The sequence below is a fragment of the Mastigoproctus giganteus genome, chromosome 7 (assembly GCF_048544385.1).
Source record: "Mastigoproctus giganteus isolate SK-2022 chromosome 7, ASM4854438v1, whole genome shotgun sequence".
Lineage (NCBI taxonomy): Eukaryota > Metazoa > Arthropoda > Arachnida > Uropygi > Thelyphonidae > Mastigoproctus > Mastigoproctus giganteus.
Window position 1 is genome coordinate 38,629,235 of NC_143581.1, and position 14,487 is coordinate 38,643,721.

Here is a 14,487-nt window from a genome sequence, read left to right on the forward strand (position 1 = left end):
AAGTTTCCGAGGTACTCATATCGGCGCATCTGAGCCAACTTTCATGACGTGTACAAAGTTACCTAAATTTTTCGTCTTGTCCATTCTAAATTATGCACATACAAAATCTCTATGTATCTGTTCTCACAGGTTGCACGGTGGTGCAAAGACAGGCATTCGAGTCCTGTCAATGAAATTTTAAGGAACCTTTATGCGCTTTTTAATTCCGTGGCTGAGTCAATCGGTCTCGGGACAGATATCAAGTTTTGTTGAATGAAAAACCTGGATATTCGGATTTTTCATTCAGCAATACAGGACTAGAAAACAACCAAAATAGACTTGAATCGATGAGGTTATTCTTGGGTAAGATTAAATGATAAAAAAATAAATAGATAAATAAACACTACATACCTGTCTATCTGGTTTTATGATGAATATTACAAACACATAATGTTGTTATGGCAGGGTCGCTCCTTTAATGACAATGAGTCGTATACTTAATAAAGTGACCACTTAGTATATCTGCATTAGTTGCCATTTCCCTCATAAGCCGACTGCAAATATTTGTGTGAGAGATGTTGTGTACAAGTCTCATTGTATTAGGTAGAGGAACACACAGATTATTAAATCTTGTTTCTAGTTTTGGAAAATAAGATAACTAAAATAAATATCAATTTATATACTGGACAGCAGAGGCCAGAACATTTTACAACTTCATCGTTGGTGTTATATTGCAGCCCAAATAACAGAGCAGCAACTAACGACAGCACTTTTTTTAGAGCACTGTACAGGTTCGATCTCATAATGTGTGAATTTGGGACCGCTCACGTTATCCTAGGACTACAGCCAGCCCAATAGAAACGATACCTATAAAATCATAAAAACAAGAGCATGATAACAAAGCTTAATCTCACTCGTATGATTTTCTCTGGATGCAAAATTTCGGGATTGTCATAAGATTTGGAATATGACGAGCGCTGTGGACGTTGAGGGTACGTTTCAAAAGACAGAAAAGGTCGAGAGACACAATATATTATTTTCAAAATCAAAAACCAAAGTGATTTTGATCACTTCCTTCAATAGAGAGAGAATAATTTTCATGGTGTTTGTATCACCATGTGTTGATTAAGGGACGCTATGTTGCACATAGCGTCCCTTAATCAATATAGTAGTTCAGCAGAGTATTTCAATATAATTTTCGAAAGAATTTAAGGAATACTTCGTTTTTAACCTTTGGTTCAAACAGAATTCAATTGAGAAAGCCTTCAGTTTCGAATGCAATACCTGCTGCACTACAAGAGACCGCATTCTGCACTTATTACCAAAGAGTTTTTGGAAAGCATGGAATCATAATGTTAAACCACCATTTATTTTTCTGAATAATCTCCTACAGATTATTTCATGTCCTCCAAAAGCTAATGCACGCTTAAAGGACGACGATTTGACTCTGTAGAGGAGGTTAGGTTTAGTTTGTGTTAAATGCCAAAGAAACTAAGGGTATGAGGTGTCAATATTTATAACCTGTAAGTTGTGTGATTTATTCTGTGGTTGATTTGTCTGTTTGCTGAAAAACCCTAGTTTAAGGGAGAAAAAAAGTTCCATGATTGATTCTGTGGTTGATCTGTTTGTTTGCTGAAAAACCCTAGTTTAAGGGAGGAAAAAGTTTCGTGATTGATTCTGAGGTTGATATGTCTGTTCGCTAAAAACCCCTAGTTTAAGGGAGGAAAAACCGCGAATCTGCTCCTGACCGCCATAAACTGACCACGATTATCCATATGTTGTGTGGAGAATGGTGATTATATCCACTTTCTACCCAATAGAGCAGGGAGAGAACATTAAAAGAATGGCCAGACTCATCTGTCCATGTGACTGATGCTTCTGGGCAGCCAAGAGGCCAGAACACACACAGAATACACACAAACATACACCAACATATTTCTGGCCCTTTTACAGTTGATTCTGTTCTTCACAGAGACACGAAGCGGAGTTGAACAGGCGTTCTAGGTGCCGCCCTATACATATACACAAGTCCATATGTCAGTTTATACACTCCGTGGCTGAGTTAATAGGTCTCAGGCGTAGATAGCAAGGTTCCCCCCCCCCCAGAAACTTGGGGTTTTCGCCCAGAAAAACAGGTAAATCGACCAGAGAACACACGCAATTTACAGACACATTACATTAATGGGTAATAAGGGACTTCGCCGCCTAGTACCATTAATGTAATGCTTGCTTCTTTTGATAAAATACACAGCTATGAATACATAAATATTATCCCCAAGGGCGCACATCTGGTGAGTATGGTCTTGGCACACCCAGGGTCCTAAGCTGGATATCATCACTCTTCTCTTTCTTGATGATTCCCTTCTCTCTCTCTCTCTCTCTCTCTCTCTCTCTCTCTCTCTCTCTCTCTCTCTCTCTCTTAGGGTAACTCGGAAATTTATTTTAGCTGGTGCAGCATAAGTCTCAGACTTCCTTGCACTATATGACTAGTAATAATAATAATAATAATACGTTACATATGGAAATCAAGAATGGTACCGTGTAGTCATGCTAGAGAGGCAAACCGCGTGCATGAGGGTTATCTAACATGGTCACCTAAAAGAGAAGCTTGTTTTACCACAGTAAAAGCTTCTATTACGTATTTTAGTATTTGTTACGTACACGTAATCCGGATCCCACTTCTCCCATTGGCTGAATAAATATCACTAGGAGGAAAATTATTTTAATGTATAGAAAGATATGATAATAGAGAGCTGTTAAGTGCTCGATAATTCCTATATTCAATTATATTATTAAAACAACAGGGATTATCTTTATTTTTTATATAGGATGCTTCTTTTCCAACCAACTCTCCTGGTCCAACGCGCTAACAATTCATTGTGAAGGCGATATAAATTTTTCAAAAAATGTGAGACAGCTTCCTCACTGTCAGAACAGTAGTGTTCAGACCCCCTCGTTCTCAATATTGAGCGCTCAACCCAACTTCTGTGTTCGAACACCATACCGCTGCCAGCAGGGAAACCATTACGTAGATTGACAGGCCCCGAGTGCCAAGCGATCTTTCTAGTGCGATTATCTAGCGTTTTTCCTAGGGCGAGTACTAGTGCTTTCTTAAACCCTCCACTACTCGCAACGTCACTGCTTTCCTCGGCGAGCAACGTCACGCTAGAACGTTACTGCTAACCCCGCTTGCAATGTTACTGCTATCTCTAGCAACGTACTGCTCTCCTGTTCTTCTGCTCGTTTGGTCACTGGTTGGCACCGCTCCTGCCTCCACGTGGCGGGTTCGGTAACCTGGGAGAAGAATCACCCTCTCCAGGGGCTAAAAGGAGCAAGCATGGATTTGAATAATTTTCCACCATTAGAGCCTTCAAGCTCAAGATCGGAAATGTCTGATGTCAATGACATTAATCAACCGAAAAGAAATGGCAGTGCAATTAGATGCCAAACTTTCTGGTGATACACATTCTCTCCAATCAGCCTGTAGGCAAGTTATCACCATTTTTTATCCAGAGATATTTGGAATCCATTGCCAGAACACCAAAAATGAAGACGATGCTGTTTCTATTAGGAGACCTCCTGATAGAAACAGCATCGTCCATTCTGAGTGGCTGCTGAAAACAACAACTTTTGGTGGGCTGCCAGTATCTGTCACCCCTCACAATACCTTAAATTCGTCCAAAGGTGTCATCATAGAATGGGATCTAATTACAGTGTCTGAAGAAGAATTAGTTAAAGAATTGAGCAATCAAAAGATAATCAGCGCCAAACATATAATGACTAAGAAAGATGCAAATCTTGTTCCAACTCGATCCATAATCTTAACTTTCAGCACCCCAGAATTGTCATCATCAGTAAAAGCTGGCTATTTAAATTGCAGAATTCGGCCTTATATCCCTAATGGCATTCGTTGCTTTAAATTCCAGAAATATGGACACTCCCAGCAGGCATGAAGAGGTGATGCCATATGTCCTATATGTAGTTCCAAGGAGCATACTCAAGCAGATTGTACAGCCTCTACTCCCGTTTGATCGAACTGTAAAGAAAGTCATCCAGCCTTTTCAAAATCATGTGAAATGTGGAAAACAGGAAAGAAAATACAAAAATATAAAACAGAACATAAAGTGACATACCATGAGGCATGCAGACAAGTTATGTTGACAATGCCCAGCCGTTCTTATGCATCTCACACTAGAAGCTCTCACTCAACAGCAGATCAAACTGACATATCGATACCACCCAGCACATCTATAGCTAACAGGGTTAAAACTGCATTAGCAAACTCTGGAAAAACACACCTCAAGCTAAAACCAGTGAAGCGACCAACACTCCAATTAGCATCCCGACCGATAATGCGAAGGTTTTGCTTGACAGTGAACAATTGAAAACCACTAAAGAAAGCAAAACAACTGAATCGCCCACCAACAGCATGGAAGTCGATGTTCATTCAGAAATTGAGGAACCCATACTTGAACTCCATGCGAATGACACAAAGGTTATTGGACGCCCCACCTTCTCAAAAGAGGACCCGAAAAAATGCTCCTCATTCAAAAAACAGTCAGATGAATCATCATCAACAAAACCCAAATGATGCACACCATTTTACAATGGAATTGCAGAGGCTTTTGTTGCAACACAGACGATATAAAAGATCTAATTAACCGGTTTTCTCCAGTTGCCCTATGTCTCCGGGAATTACATAACCTTACAAATTTCCCCTTCGATAAAGAACTACTGCATTCATCGAAGAGGTCGTAATACAGCTGCCCATGGCGGTGTGACAATCCTCCTAAATTCAAAGATCCCAACTAAACATATCCCTCTTCAGAGTGAATTAGAAGCTGTTGCTGTTCGTATAACTCTTCATATTGTCATAACGCTTGTCTCAATATACTAACCGCCAAACCATGCTTACTCTTTAAAAGACCTGGAAGATCTCATCATACAGATTTCTCCACCTTTCTGTATATTAAGAGATTTTAATGGACATCACCTCTTATGGGGCGCTCCTAAATTAGATAAACGGGGTAGACTCATTGAAAGACTTCTAGAGGCCCAAAACCTCACCATACTAAATAGTGGTGCATACACACTCACATACAACTCCCAAATGGACACACCTCAGCAATCGATCTCTCAGTTAGTTTTCCAGTACCGGTCCCGACTATAGAGTGGTACGTACTAAAAGATCTCATGGGTAGTGACCACTTCCCAATTGTTTGTAACCTGCTGACTACAATACCACCATTAGACCAATTCTGCGAGAACTGGAAATTCTCTAAAGCCAAATTTCAGTCAGAAATCAGTCTGGACAAATTACAACCCATAGATAAAGTTACTGATTATATCACATCCTGTCTTTTGGTTGCCGCTAAATACTCAATTCCATTATCAAATCCCCCGACCAGACGGCACTTCAACTACTGGTGGAATTAAGAATGCACAAAAGAGAAGAAGGAAAAGAAACAAAGCATTTAATTTATTCCATCTATCTCCAACTATACCCAATCTAATTAACTATAAGAAACTAAGGGCGAAAGCGCGTTTCATTCAAAGGAAAGCCAAGAAAGATTAATGAACTCAGTTCGCATCTACTATCAATAGAAACACCGACTCTCGATTAATATGGAAAACAATTAGGCAGCTTTCTGGGAAGTTTCCAACCATCCCTTCCCCAATTCTTACTTACAATGGGCAAGAATTCTCTTCTCCTCTAGATATTGCAAATTCCTTGGCCAAAACCTTTGCCCAAGTCTCAACTGCTTCAAACTACACTCCAGAATTCCAAAAGATTAAGACCACCACTGAACAGAGATCCATGAACTTTCGAACCTCACAATCACTTCCATACAATGAGCTTCAATATTGCGAACTTTTACAGGCCATTAAAACAACACGGACAGTCCCGCTGGGCCAGATGGCATATATTATGTCATGCTGCAGCATCTCGATGAAAAAAGCTTACAAATGCTGCTACTCTTTTTTAATCGGACCTTCCTGGAAAATATTTTTCCAACCTCCTGGCACCATGCTAGAGTTTTAGCCTTTTTGAAGCCCTGGAAAAGATCCCTCCAATCCTTATAGTTAGAGGCCAATCTCTTTGTCAAGTTGCCTTGGTTAAATTCTCGAAAAAATTATCTACAGTCGACTCATTTCGATCATTGAAACTCAACATCTACTGAGTAATTGTCAACATGGCTTTCGCCAAAACAGGTCATCCTTAGATCTGATGATCAAGGCTGAATCCGCAATGCCTTTGTAAGAAACGAACACCTTGTTATGGTCTCCATAGATATAGAAAAGGCATTTGATACCACCTGGCGGTATGGCATTCTCAGTGACCTTCATACTCTTGGTCTACGTGGCAACCTGCCCATGTTTATTAAGAACTTTCTCCAAAGTCGCACTTTCCAGGTTCGATATCAAAACTCCCTTTCTACTATCTTCTCGCAGGAAGGAGTTCCACAAGGGTCAGTACTGAATGCAACCCTATTTGCCCTTAGAATGGATTCCATTACAGAAGAACTCCCTAATACTGTGCAGGCATATCTTTACGCTGACGATCTCTCTATTTCTTGCCATTCTTCGAACATGAGATCTATCGAATGGCAACTACAGGTGACCCTCAATAAAGTGCAAAATGGGCTGAGCTAAATGGATATCGTCTTTCCGATCAGAAAACTGTTGCGATCCACTTCTGCAATCAGCGCAAATTGCATACAGACCTTGAACTTCGGATATCAAACTGCACCATTCCGATTACCGATAATATCAGATTCCTGGGATTGATACTTGAAAGCAAGTTAAACTTTTTTGAGCACATTAAATCAATACGCACTATCTGTTTGAAAAAGCTGAACATGCTAAGAGCTTTATCTGCCCTGTCTTGGGGAGCAGATCGTACAACTTTGCTGTTCTTATATAGAGCACTGATTAGATCCCGGTTGGATTATGGTGCTACAGTTTATGATTCTGCACGAAGGAGTGTATTGCGTTGGCTGGATCCTATACAACACAATGCACTGCGGATTTCTCTTGGCGCTTATAGAACATCTCCAACCTATAGTCTATACATGGAAGCTCATGAGTCCCTTCTGTACCTCCGCAGAAGAATGTTATTACTTAAATATGCAGCCAAAATACAAAGTTGCTCTCAGCATCATATTCAGCCATATCTTTTTAATCCACCATTTCACAATCCCTATAGAAATAAACCAAGTAAAATACGACCAGCAGGCCTACGGCTCCTTGAAATAACACAAAATTGGAATGTTCCTCTCTACAATAGGCAACAGGTAAAAAATTACTCTCCTCCACCATGGACCACCTGTCCTCTACTGAAATGTGACACATATTTTCTGCAATGGCGAAAGAACTGTCTGACTCTAAATTTGCAATAATTCCATACTAGCCATATTCAAAACTATGCTGACTTCCTACCGATATATATGGATGGTTCCAAATCTCACTCAACTGTTGAAGCAGCAGCAATGTTTCCCCTTTGCTATCATATCAGCTTCTCTTCCACCTGAGTACAGCAGCTTTTCAGCTCTAGAAAATTTGACTCTTCACCCATATGCAAAATATTTAGTTTACACAGACTCTCTCAGCTCAATTAGAGCAATGCAGAAACCCTTTCATAAGGATCACCCTGTTATAAATAAGATCAGGAGTTTGCTGTTGAAAATTGAAGACCACCAACAACTAGTGAAATTTTGTTCGATTCCAGCATTCAGGCATTAAAAGGAATGAACTGGCTATTTCTGCTAAAAACCCATCAACTTTAGACTTAACCTCTGTCTTCATTCCAGTTTCTGATTATAATATCATAATTCAAGCAGCATACCATGCACAGTGGACAGAGCTATGGCATAAACAAACAAATAATAGACTCTTCCAATTGAAACAAGATCCAAAATTTTGGCACTCGAGCATTCAGACAGTTCGACGAGAAGAAGTAGTACTCGCACGGATTAGAATAGGACATACTCATCTGACTCACCTCCATCTACTTACAGGCGATGATCCTCCTCAGTGTTCACACTGCACGGAACATCTAAAAGTCAAACCTATTTTGATTGACTGTGCACATTATCAACAACATCGAACTTCAGTATTTCTTTCTCTGGCTAACCTCCGAGAATCGATCACATTAAACCATATCATTGGAGAGAAGGCAAATATTAGTGAACTTTATCGTTTTTTGAAAGAAATTGGAATTTATGAACGAATATAAATAGTTTCTGAACTGAAAAGGAATTGAGCTGGCTTAATATTAATTATCATTTATAACATTCCTACGAATAGGCGTACTATAGCCACAGTGCACCATTAATAACACACACACACACACACACACACACACACACACACACACACACACACACACACACACACACACACACACACACACACACGTAGATTGACATTAAAATTAAATTTTGAAGGTCTAAAAAGCTTAATAAATATGAAGCGATTCTTCTCTTCGTTCCTGTAGATTGACATTAAACTTAAAATTTAAGGATCTAAAAAGCTTAATGAATAAGGGGCAATTATTCTCTTAATTCCTTAAGTCGGACCAGAACTTTTCGAAGTGTCTTCCAAAAGTTCTGGTCCGGAATGAAGTAATTTATAATATTCATAAAGATGATAAGATAGAAGATATCTTGGATGATTTGTTTCATTAAAATTTGAAAGATCACAAATACACTCCTGAAGAAGTTAAGGCACAGATTAAGCAAAGATTTTCAACTCAACCTAAGCCTAATAAACAAATATAAATTGAATGCCTAAGGTATCGAGCGCCATTCGCAAAATCCTTTTATCAATCGATAGAGTTTATTTGGGATTGGCGTCCTACACAGTTAAGGATTATATAATAGTCCCTACATATTTTTAATGTTTGGGCTATGACCATTCAGCTTATGTATGCAGGAATTACAAACATGTGGTCATGGTTCTGCTGGTTATGCATACACTGACTGCCAAAACAAAGACAAGCCATCAGAGTGCCAGAGCTGTAAAAGGAGGAAAAGAAATTGTTCACACTCTTTCAAGGATGCTAATTGTACTGAGTATTTGATTTGAAGGCCATGGAGTTGGTAAGATCCAAAACAGTTTAAGAATAACATGCCATCAACTAGCATAAATTCAAGAAGTACAAAACAACTGGAAATCAAATTTCTTCAATTAATTTGTCAGCGTGCTATAGCTGTCATGAATGACCTTACTACAATTGCGCTGGAACACTCCATTGAGAATTTTGCTTTGCAAGAGCCTTATTCATTTAAGGAGTTAAGGGCTTGCCAATGCTTTTTAGAGTTATACAATCTGACCCTGTGAACGTTCGTACAGGAGGAAATGCCAAAGGAACAATCTGAGCAGCGATTTCTATAGCAGATTCGTTGCTCACAGTCACCAGAATTCAAGTTTGTGTAGAAGGATGGTTTGGACAGATTTACCTAATATCGCTCTATTGCCAATGTTCACAATATCAGGAAAGGACCCAATACAACCTTACGTTGACTGTCTTGATACCATGTAGCCCAGTGGTCAGGAGCGAGAGTGCATAGCACGCGTTCCTTGAGTGAACCGGGGTTCAAGCCTGTGACTACTAAATACGATAAATATTTGCACTGTATTGACGATTTATTGTAAACTCTACTGACTTGGTTGTCGTGCTGGAGTATAAACAGAAATTTATCTTGCCAGTTGTCAAAGATAAAAATGTAATCCTCATGATGGATACTAACGCCGATTCCACTTTATGGAATCGGCGTTAGTAGCCCACAAATGGCGAATAGCCCACAAACCAATGATAAGTGGGAGCTGATGGAGGAATTAATCTTCTTTTTTTCGGGTTTTTTTTTTATTATAAATTCTATGGGACATCCTCCAATGTGTTACTCCTCGGACAGTCACATTTATCATGTTACTCGCTCTCTCGACTCCAAAATCAGAGATTGGCAGGTGCGGGTTAGTTGGGCAAATAGCGATCACAATGTTATTACTTTCTCCTTGGGTGATGATGTCACTCGCTCCAGATCGGAAGCCACTGACATATCTCGATTCCAAACTAAATCTGTTAAGTGGCAGATTTTTGATAACTTCCTGAAGGAATCCTTCACGTTAGAACAGTTGAATACCTTAACATCTCTTCCCCTGATTGAACAGGTGAATTTTGTACAGGATAGAATTCTTCAGGCGTGTGAAGAATCAATGAGTTTTCGTAAACGTAAACCATACCATGTTCTGTGGTGGTCGCCCATATTATCAAATTTAAAATGGCTTACCAGACGGACGAGGAGGGAGTATCAAAGGGAGAAAAGGAATCGCTCTCAATCCACTTTGGAAATACTAGTATTACAGAATCAGTACAAACAAGCTAGAAGAAAGAACCATTAAGAAATTTACAAGCATAAAAAGGCCTTGTCGGAGAGGATGGTTAGCTCTCAGGTAAATAATGATCCCTGGAGGCGGGTATATAAGCTTCTCAACGGTAAAATTCCACCTGGAGAATTTGCCTCGGTAAAAGCTGTTGATAACTAGGACAAATTATTCACTAAGATGATGAGTCAGGTATGACTTCAAGAACAAAAACTCTACTTATGCTGGTCATTTGGACGAGACTCCCTTTACCTATGAAGAAGTTGATTATGCCATATAATCAATGCATCCCAGTAAGTGCCCCGGTTTTGATTGTACAGAACTGGACGTTGTGAAAGGAGTGTGGATATTGTTTCTACCGCTATACTTACCTTGTTCAATTCGTGCCTTCATTATGGCGTGTTTCCAAAAGTGTGGAAAGCAGCTGTTCTTAAACTTCTCCTTAAGGACTCGAAGAAACCATCAGATGATCAATCTTCATATTGGCCCGTTGCCCTTTTCCTGGTAATGGGTAAGGCTCTTGAGAAAGTAATAGCCAGTCGTCTTATTACTGTTTACTCTGCTAAAGGAGTGTCTGCCTAGGATCAATATGGCTTTACCAGAGGACGAGGAACTGAGGATGCCATAGCCCGACTTCTTACTATACAGGCAAAGACCAACACCAAATATTTAATTGGCCTCTTTATGGACTTCAAAGGGGCCTGTGACACCCTACGGTGGCAGTGTCCTGTAGAGGTTCTGGGAGGCCCAAATATCTACACCGATCTATGATCGTTTCACTAGTTACTTTTCTGAGCGTTCCATAATTGTCAGGTCTGGCACACAGGAAGTTTCAAAACACGTAACCAGAGGGTGTCCACAAGGTCAATTCTTGGCCCCTTTTGTTGGAATTTGGTATTCGACTATTGGTTGGTTAAGATATTTCATACCACACAGAAATGATTGCATACCGGACGATCTGGCAATACTTGTCCGTGGAGATTCCGGGTAGAGCTTGGAGGAAACTGCCGATGTAGTGTTACAGGCCAACTGATCTCGGATCTACAAACTTCAAGTATTAACGTCTAAAATGTCGCAGATGCTATTAAAAAGCAAATTGGATTGAGATCTTCCTCCATTACAGAGACGGAGAGAACAATAAAATACAGAGAACAATCAATTAAATATACCTCTCCGACCAAATATTTGGATATTTATCTAGATGACTATTTTAGCTTCTTGCCACATGTTAGATACATCAAGGAAAAATGTAAGACATTTCTAAGCATGTTGAGACAGGTTACGAGGCAAGGAAAAATGTAAGACGTTTCTAAGCAGGTTGAGACAAGTTACGAGGCAAGAATGGAGACTGAAAGGATATACTTTAAGATTGTATTATAACTGCATCTTTTTGCCCATTGTAGTACAGTATATGGCGCAGGAGCTTGGGGCAATAGAGCCAATAAATCGGCAGTGATAAAGCAATTGTTACAAGCATGGAGGGTTGCCCTCATGATAACGTCCTGGGCTTGTAGGGCCACATCTACCTTGGCCCTACAGGTTCTGCTCAAGAAACTTCATATAGAATATGAGATTCAATATAGATTCTTCAAGTACCGTCTAAAGAAGAATATTCCAGTTGCATTGGATCAGCTTTATTTAGCCCTTCCTGTGGCATCTGTGAAAAGGAGACTTAGACTTAATTTTTTCCAGAAGTGGCAAAGAGACTAGTCGGTTTCAGACCTAGGAAGTGTTATAAAAGAATTCATGCAAAAAGTGGAGAAATAAAGAAAAAGGAACTGCTCTGGTTTTTTCCTGGTTTGTATGGAATTTTTCTTTTAACGGGTCATGGGAGAATTAATGATAAGCATTTCAAATTGGGCGTTTCTCCAACTACGCTATGCCTGTTAAGGTATTGAATTTGTGACGTGTGCATTCAAGAGAAGAGAATAACTTAGGTCTTTTATCCCTGGCTAAACCTTGATTTTTTTTTCGATTTTCTATTTTGAGATATTCGTACTTATATTGTGACAAGATACTTACATTTTTGGCATGTTTTGCTTTACTGGACTTTCACCCGAACTGGACTTGACTCCCTTCAGAACTTCTATTGTGATAACTTCTATTACGACAGAATGGTTAGAACGGCTTAGGTGACAGGATATATAAATTACTGGACATATTTTTCTGATGGGACTCTCGCTTGAATTGGACTTTGATGACTTTGGGTTATTACGTTGATATACTTAAATAGTGACTGGACTTATACATGTATAGTGACAGGACCTATATTGTAACAGCTATATGGTGACAAGACACAAACATTTTAGACGTCTTGCTTGACTGGACTTTGACTTGACTTGACTTAACTGACTTTAGAACTTCTATTGTGATAGAATGGACAGAACTAAAATGCGGACAGGATATACCAGGTGGTTATAAAATAAGCTTCCCTATTCAGGAAACCCTAGTGTCAAAAAGGTTAGAGTTAGCGCTGCGAAAATCGATGTGTATGTCATTTAGGGTATGGGAAAGCGATTTGTAGAAGAAAAAAAATTAGTTCCCCACCAGGGAAAACGGCGCTGCACATAAGTTGTAATTTTCTTCAAGACACGCTGCTTACGCAAATGACATCCTATTAGATAAAAGCAGAAAGGCCAACGCCACCTTCAATTACCATTATGGCTCTTACAAAAAAGGAACTTGCTCTTTTTTACTAAAAGAGCACGTAAAAGAGAACTTTCTACCAGAATATGTAGTAAAGCTAATGCAGCACTACGCGTATATTGGAAACTTAAAGGTTTGCGTAAAGGACCTTTGACGTCAGTAGGGCTTCGAAAACTAATAAAGAAATTTGAAGCGACCGGGGAGTTAGATGTAAATGTCATATCGATCTTCAGCTTCGTTGTTTCGTAGTATGCTTGCATGATGTACGTATTCATTTCGATGCACCACTTCACGCGTTCGCGTTTTCTCCCTTCCTGGGTGGTCACTAGCGCCGTTGCGCTGGAAGCACTTCCAGTTGGTGGGGCTGGATGGTTTTGCCCTTCTCTTGTGGTAGCCATATGGGGGACAGCGCCACTCGCTCCACTATTGTTAATTATTATTTATTAATTATTATTATTATTATATATTTTTTCTCCTAAAAAAACCCGGTTAATAAGTTAGCATTATATCACTGTCCACTTACAATTTATATATATCATTGTCTCATTATATTGTTATTTCTTACATTCAAAGCATAATTTACAATTTGAAAAGAAATTAAGGTACATCAGATATTTAAGAATGTTCACATAAAACATAAGCATAGCTGAAGTGCCCGTGCGGAAATACACTGATGAGCCAAAACATTATGACCAGTGAGTCGTTATGTAAATCTAAGCAACTGCAGGTGAATTACGGCGCGTGGGCGGGTCGGGACACGGTATAAAAAACACCTTATACTGAGCTCCGTTAATCAGTGTAACTCTTGTTCTTCAGATGGGAGAGTCAACGGACTTAAGGGAGTTTAACAAAGGCCAAATTTTAGTGGCCAGATGACTGGGTCAGAGCATATCCGAAACGGCATGGCTGGTGGGATGCTGATGATCACAACACCCAGTGCGCATGTCGAATAAACGTGTCGAATCCTGCTGGAAATGGGGCTATGTAGTCGCAGGCCTCTCCGAGTGCCCATGCTAACAACGGTTCATCGGCGACAGCGCCTACAATGGGCACGGGAGCATCGAAACTGGACCTTGAGTGATTGGAAGAGGGTAATCTGGTCTGATGAATCACGTTTCCTGTTGTACCATGTGGACGTTCTGCACAGTGGTATCGTCACCGTCCTTCCCACACTGGATGGAAATGGCCCAGGTTCGAATCTCGTCGATGACGCCAGGAACTTTAATGGGCTTTTTTTCACTCTGTGGCTGAGTTAGTCGGTCTCAGGTGTAGATAGCAAGGTTTTCCCCCAGAAACTGGGGTGTTTTCGTCCAACAAAACAGGCAAATCGACAAGAGAACACACGCAATTTACAGACAAAATAAATATGCCGGTAGATGTAATCATTTACGGGAGACCCTAATATCATAATTTTTTTGCACCATGTGGAGGGCCGGTACATGTGCGTCGTTTTCTTGGGTAAGTGATAGCGTATGG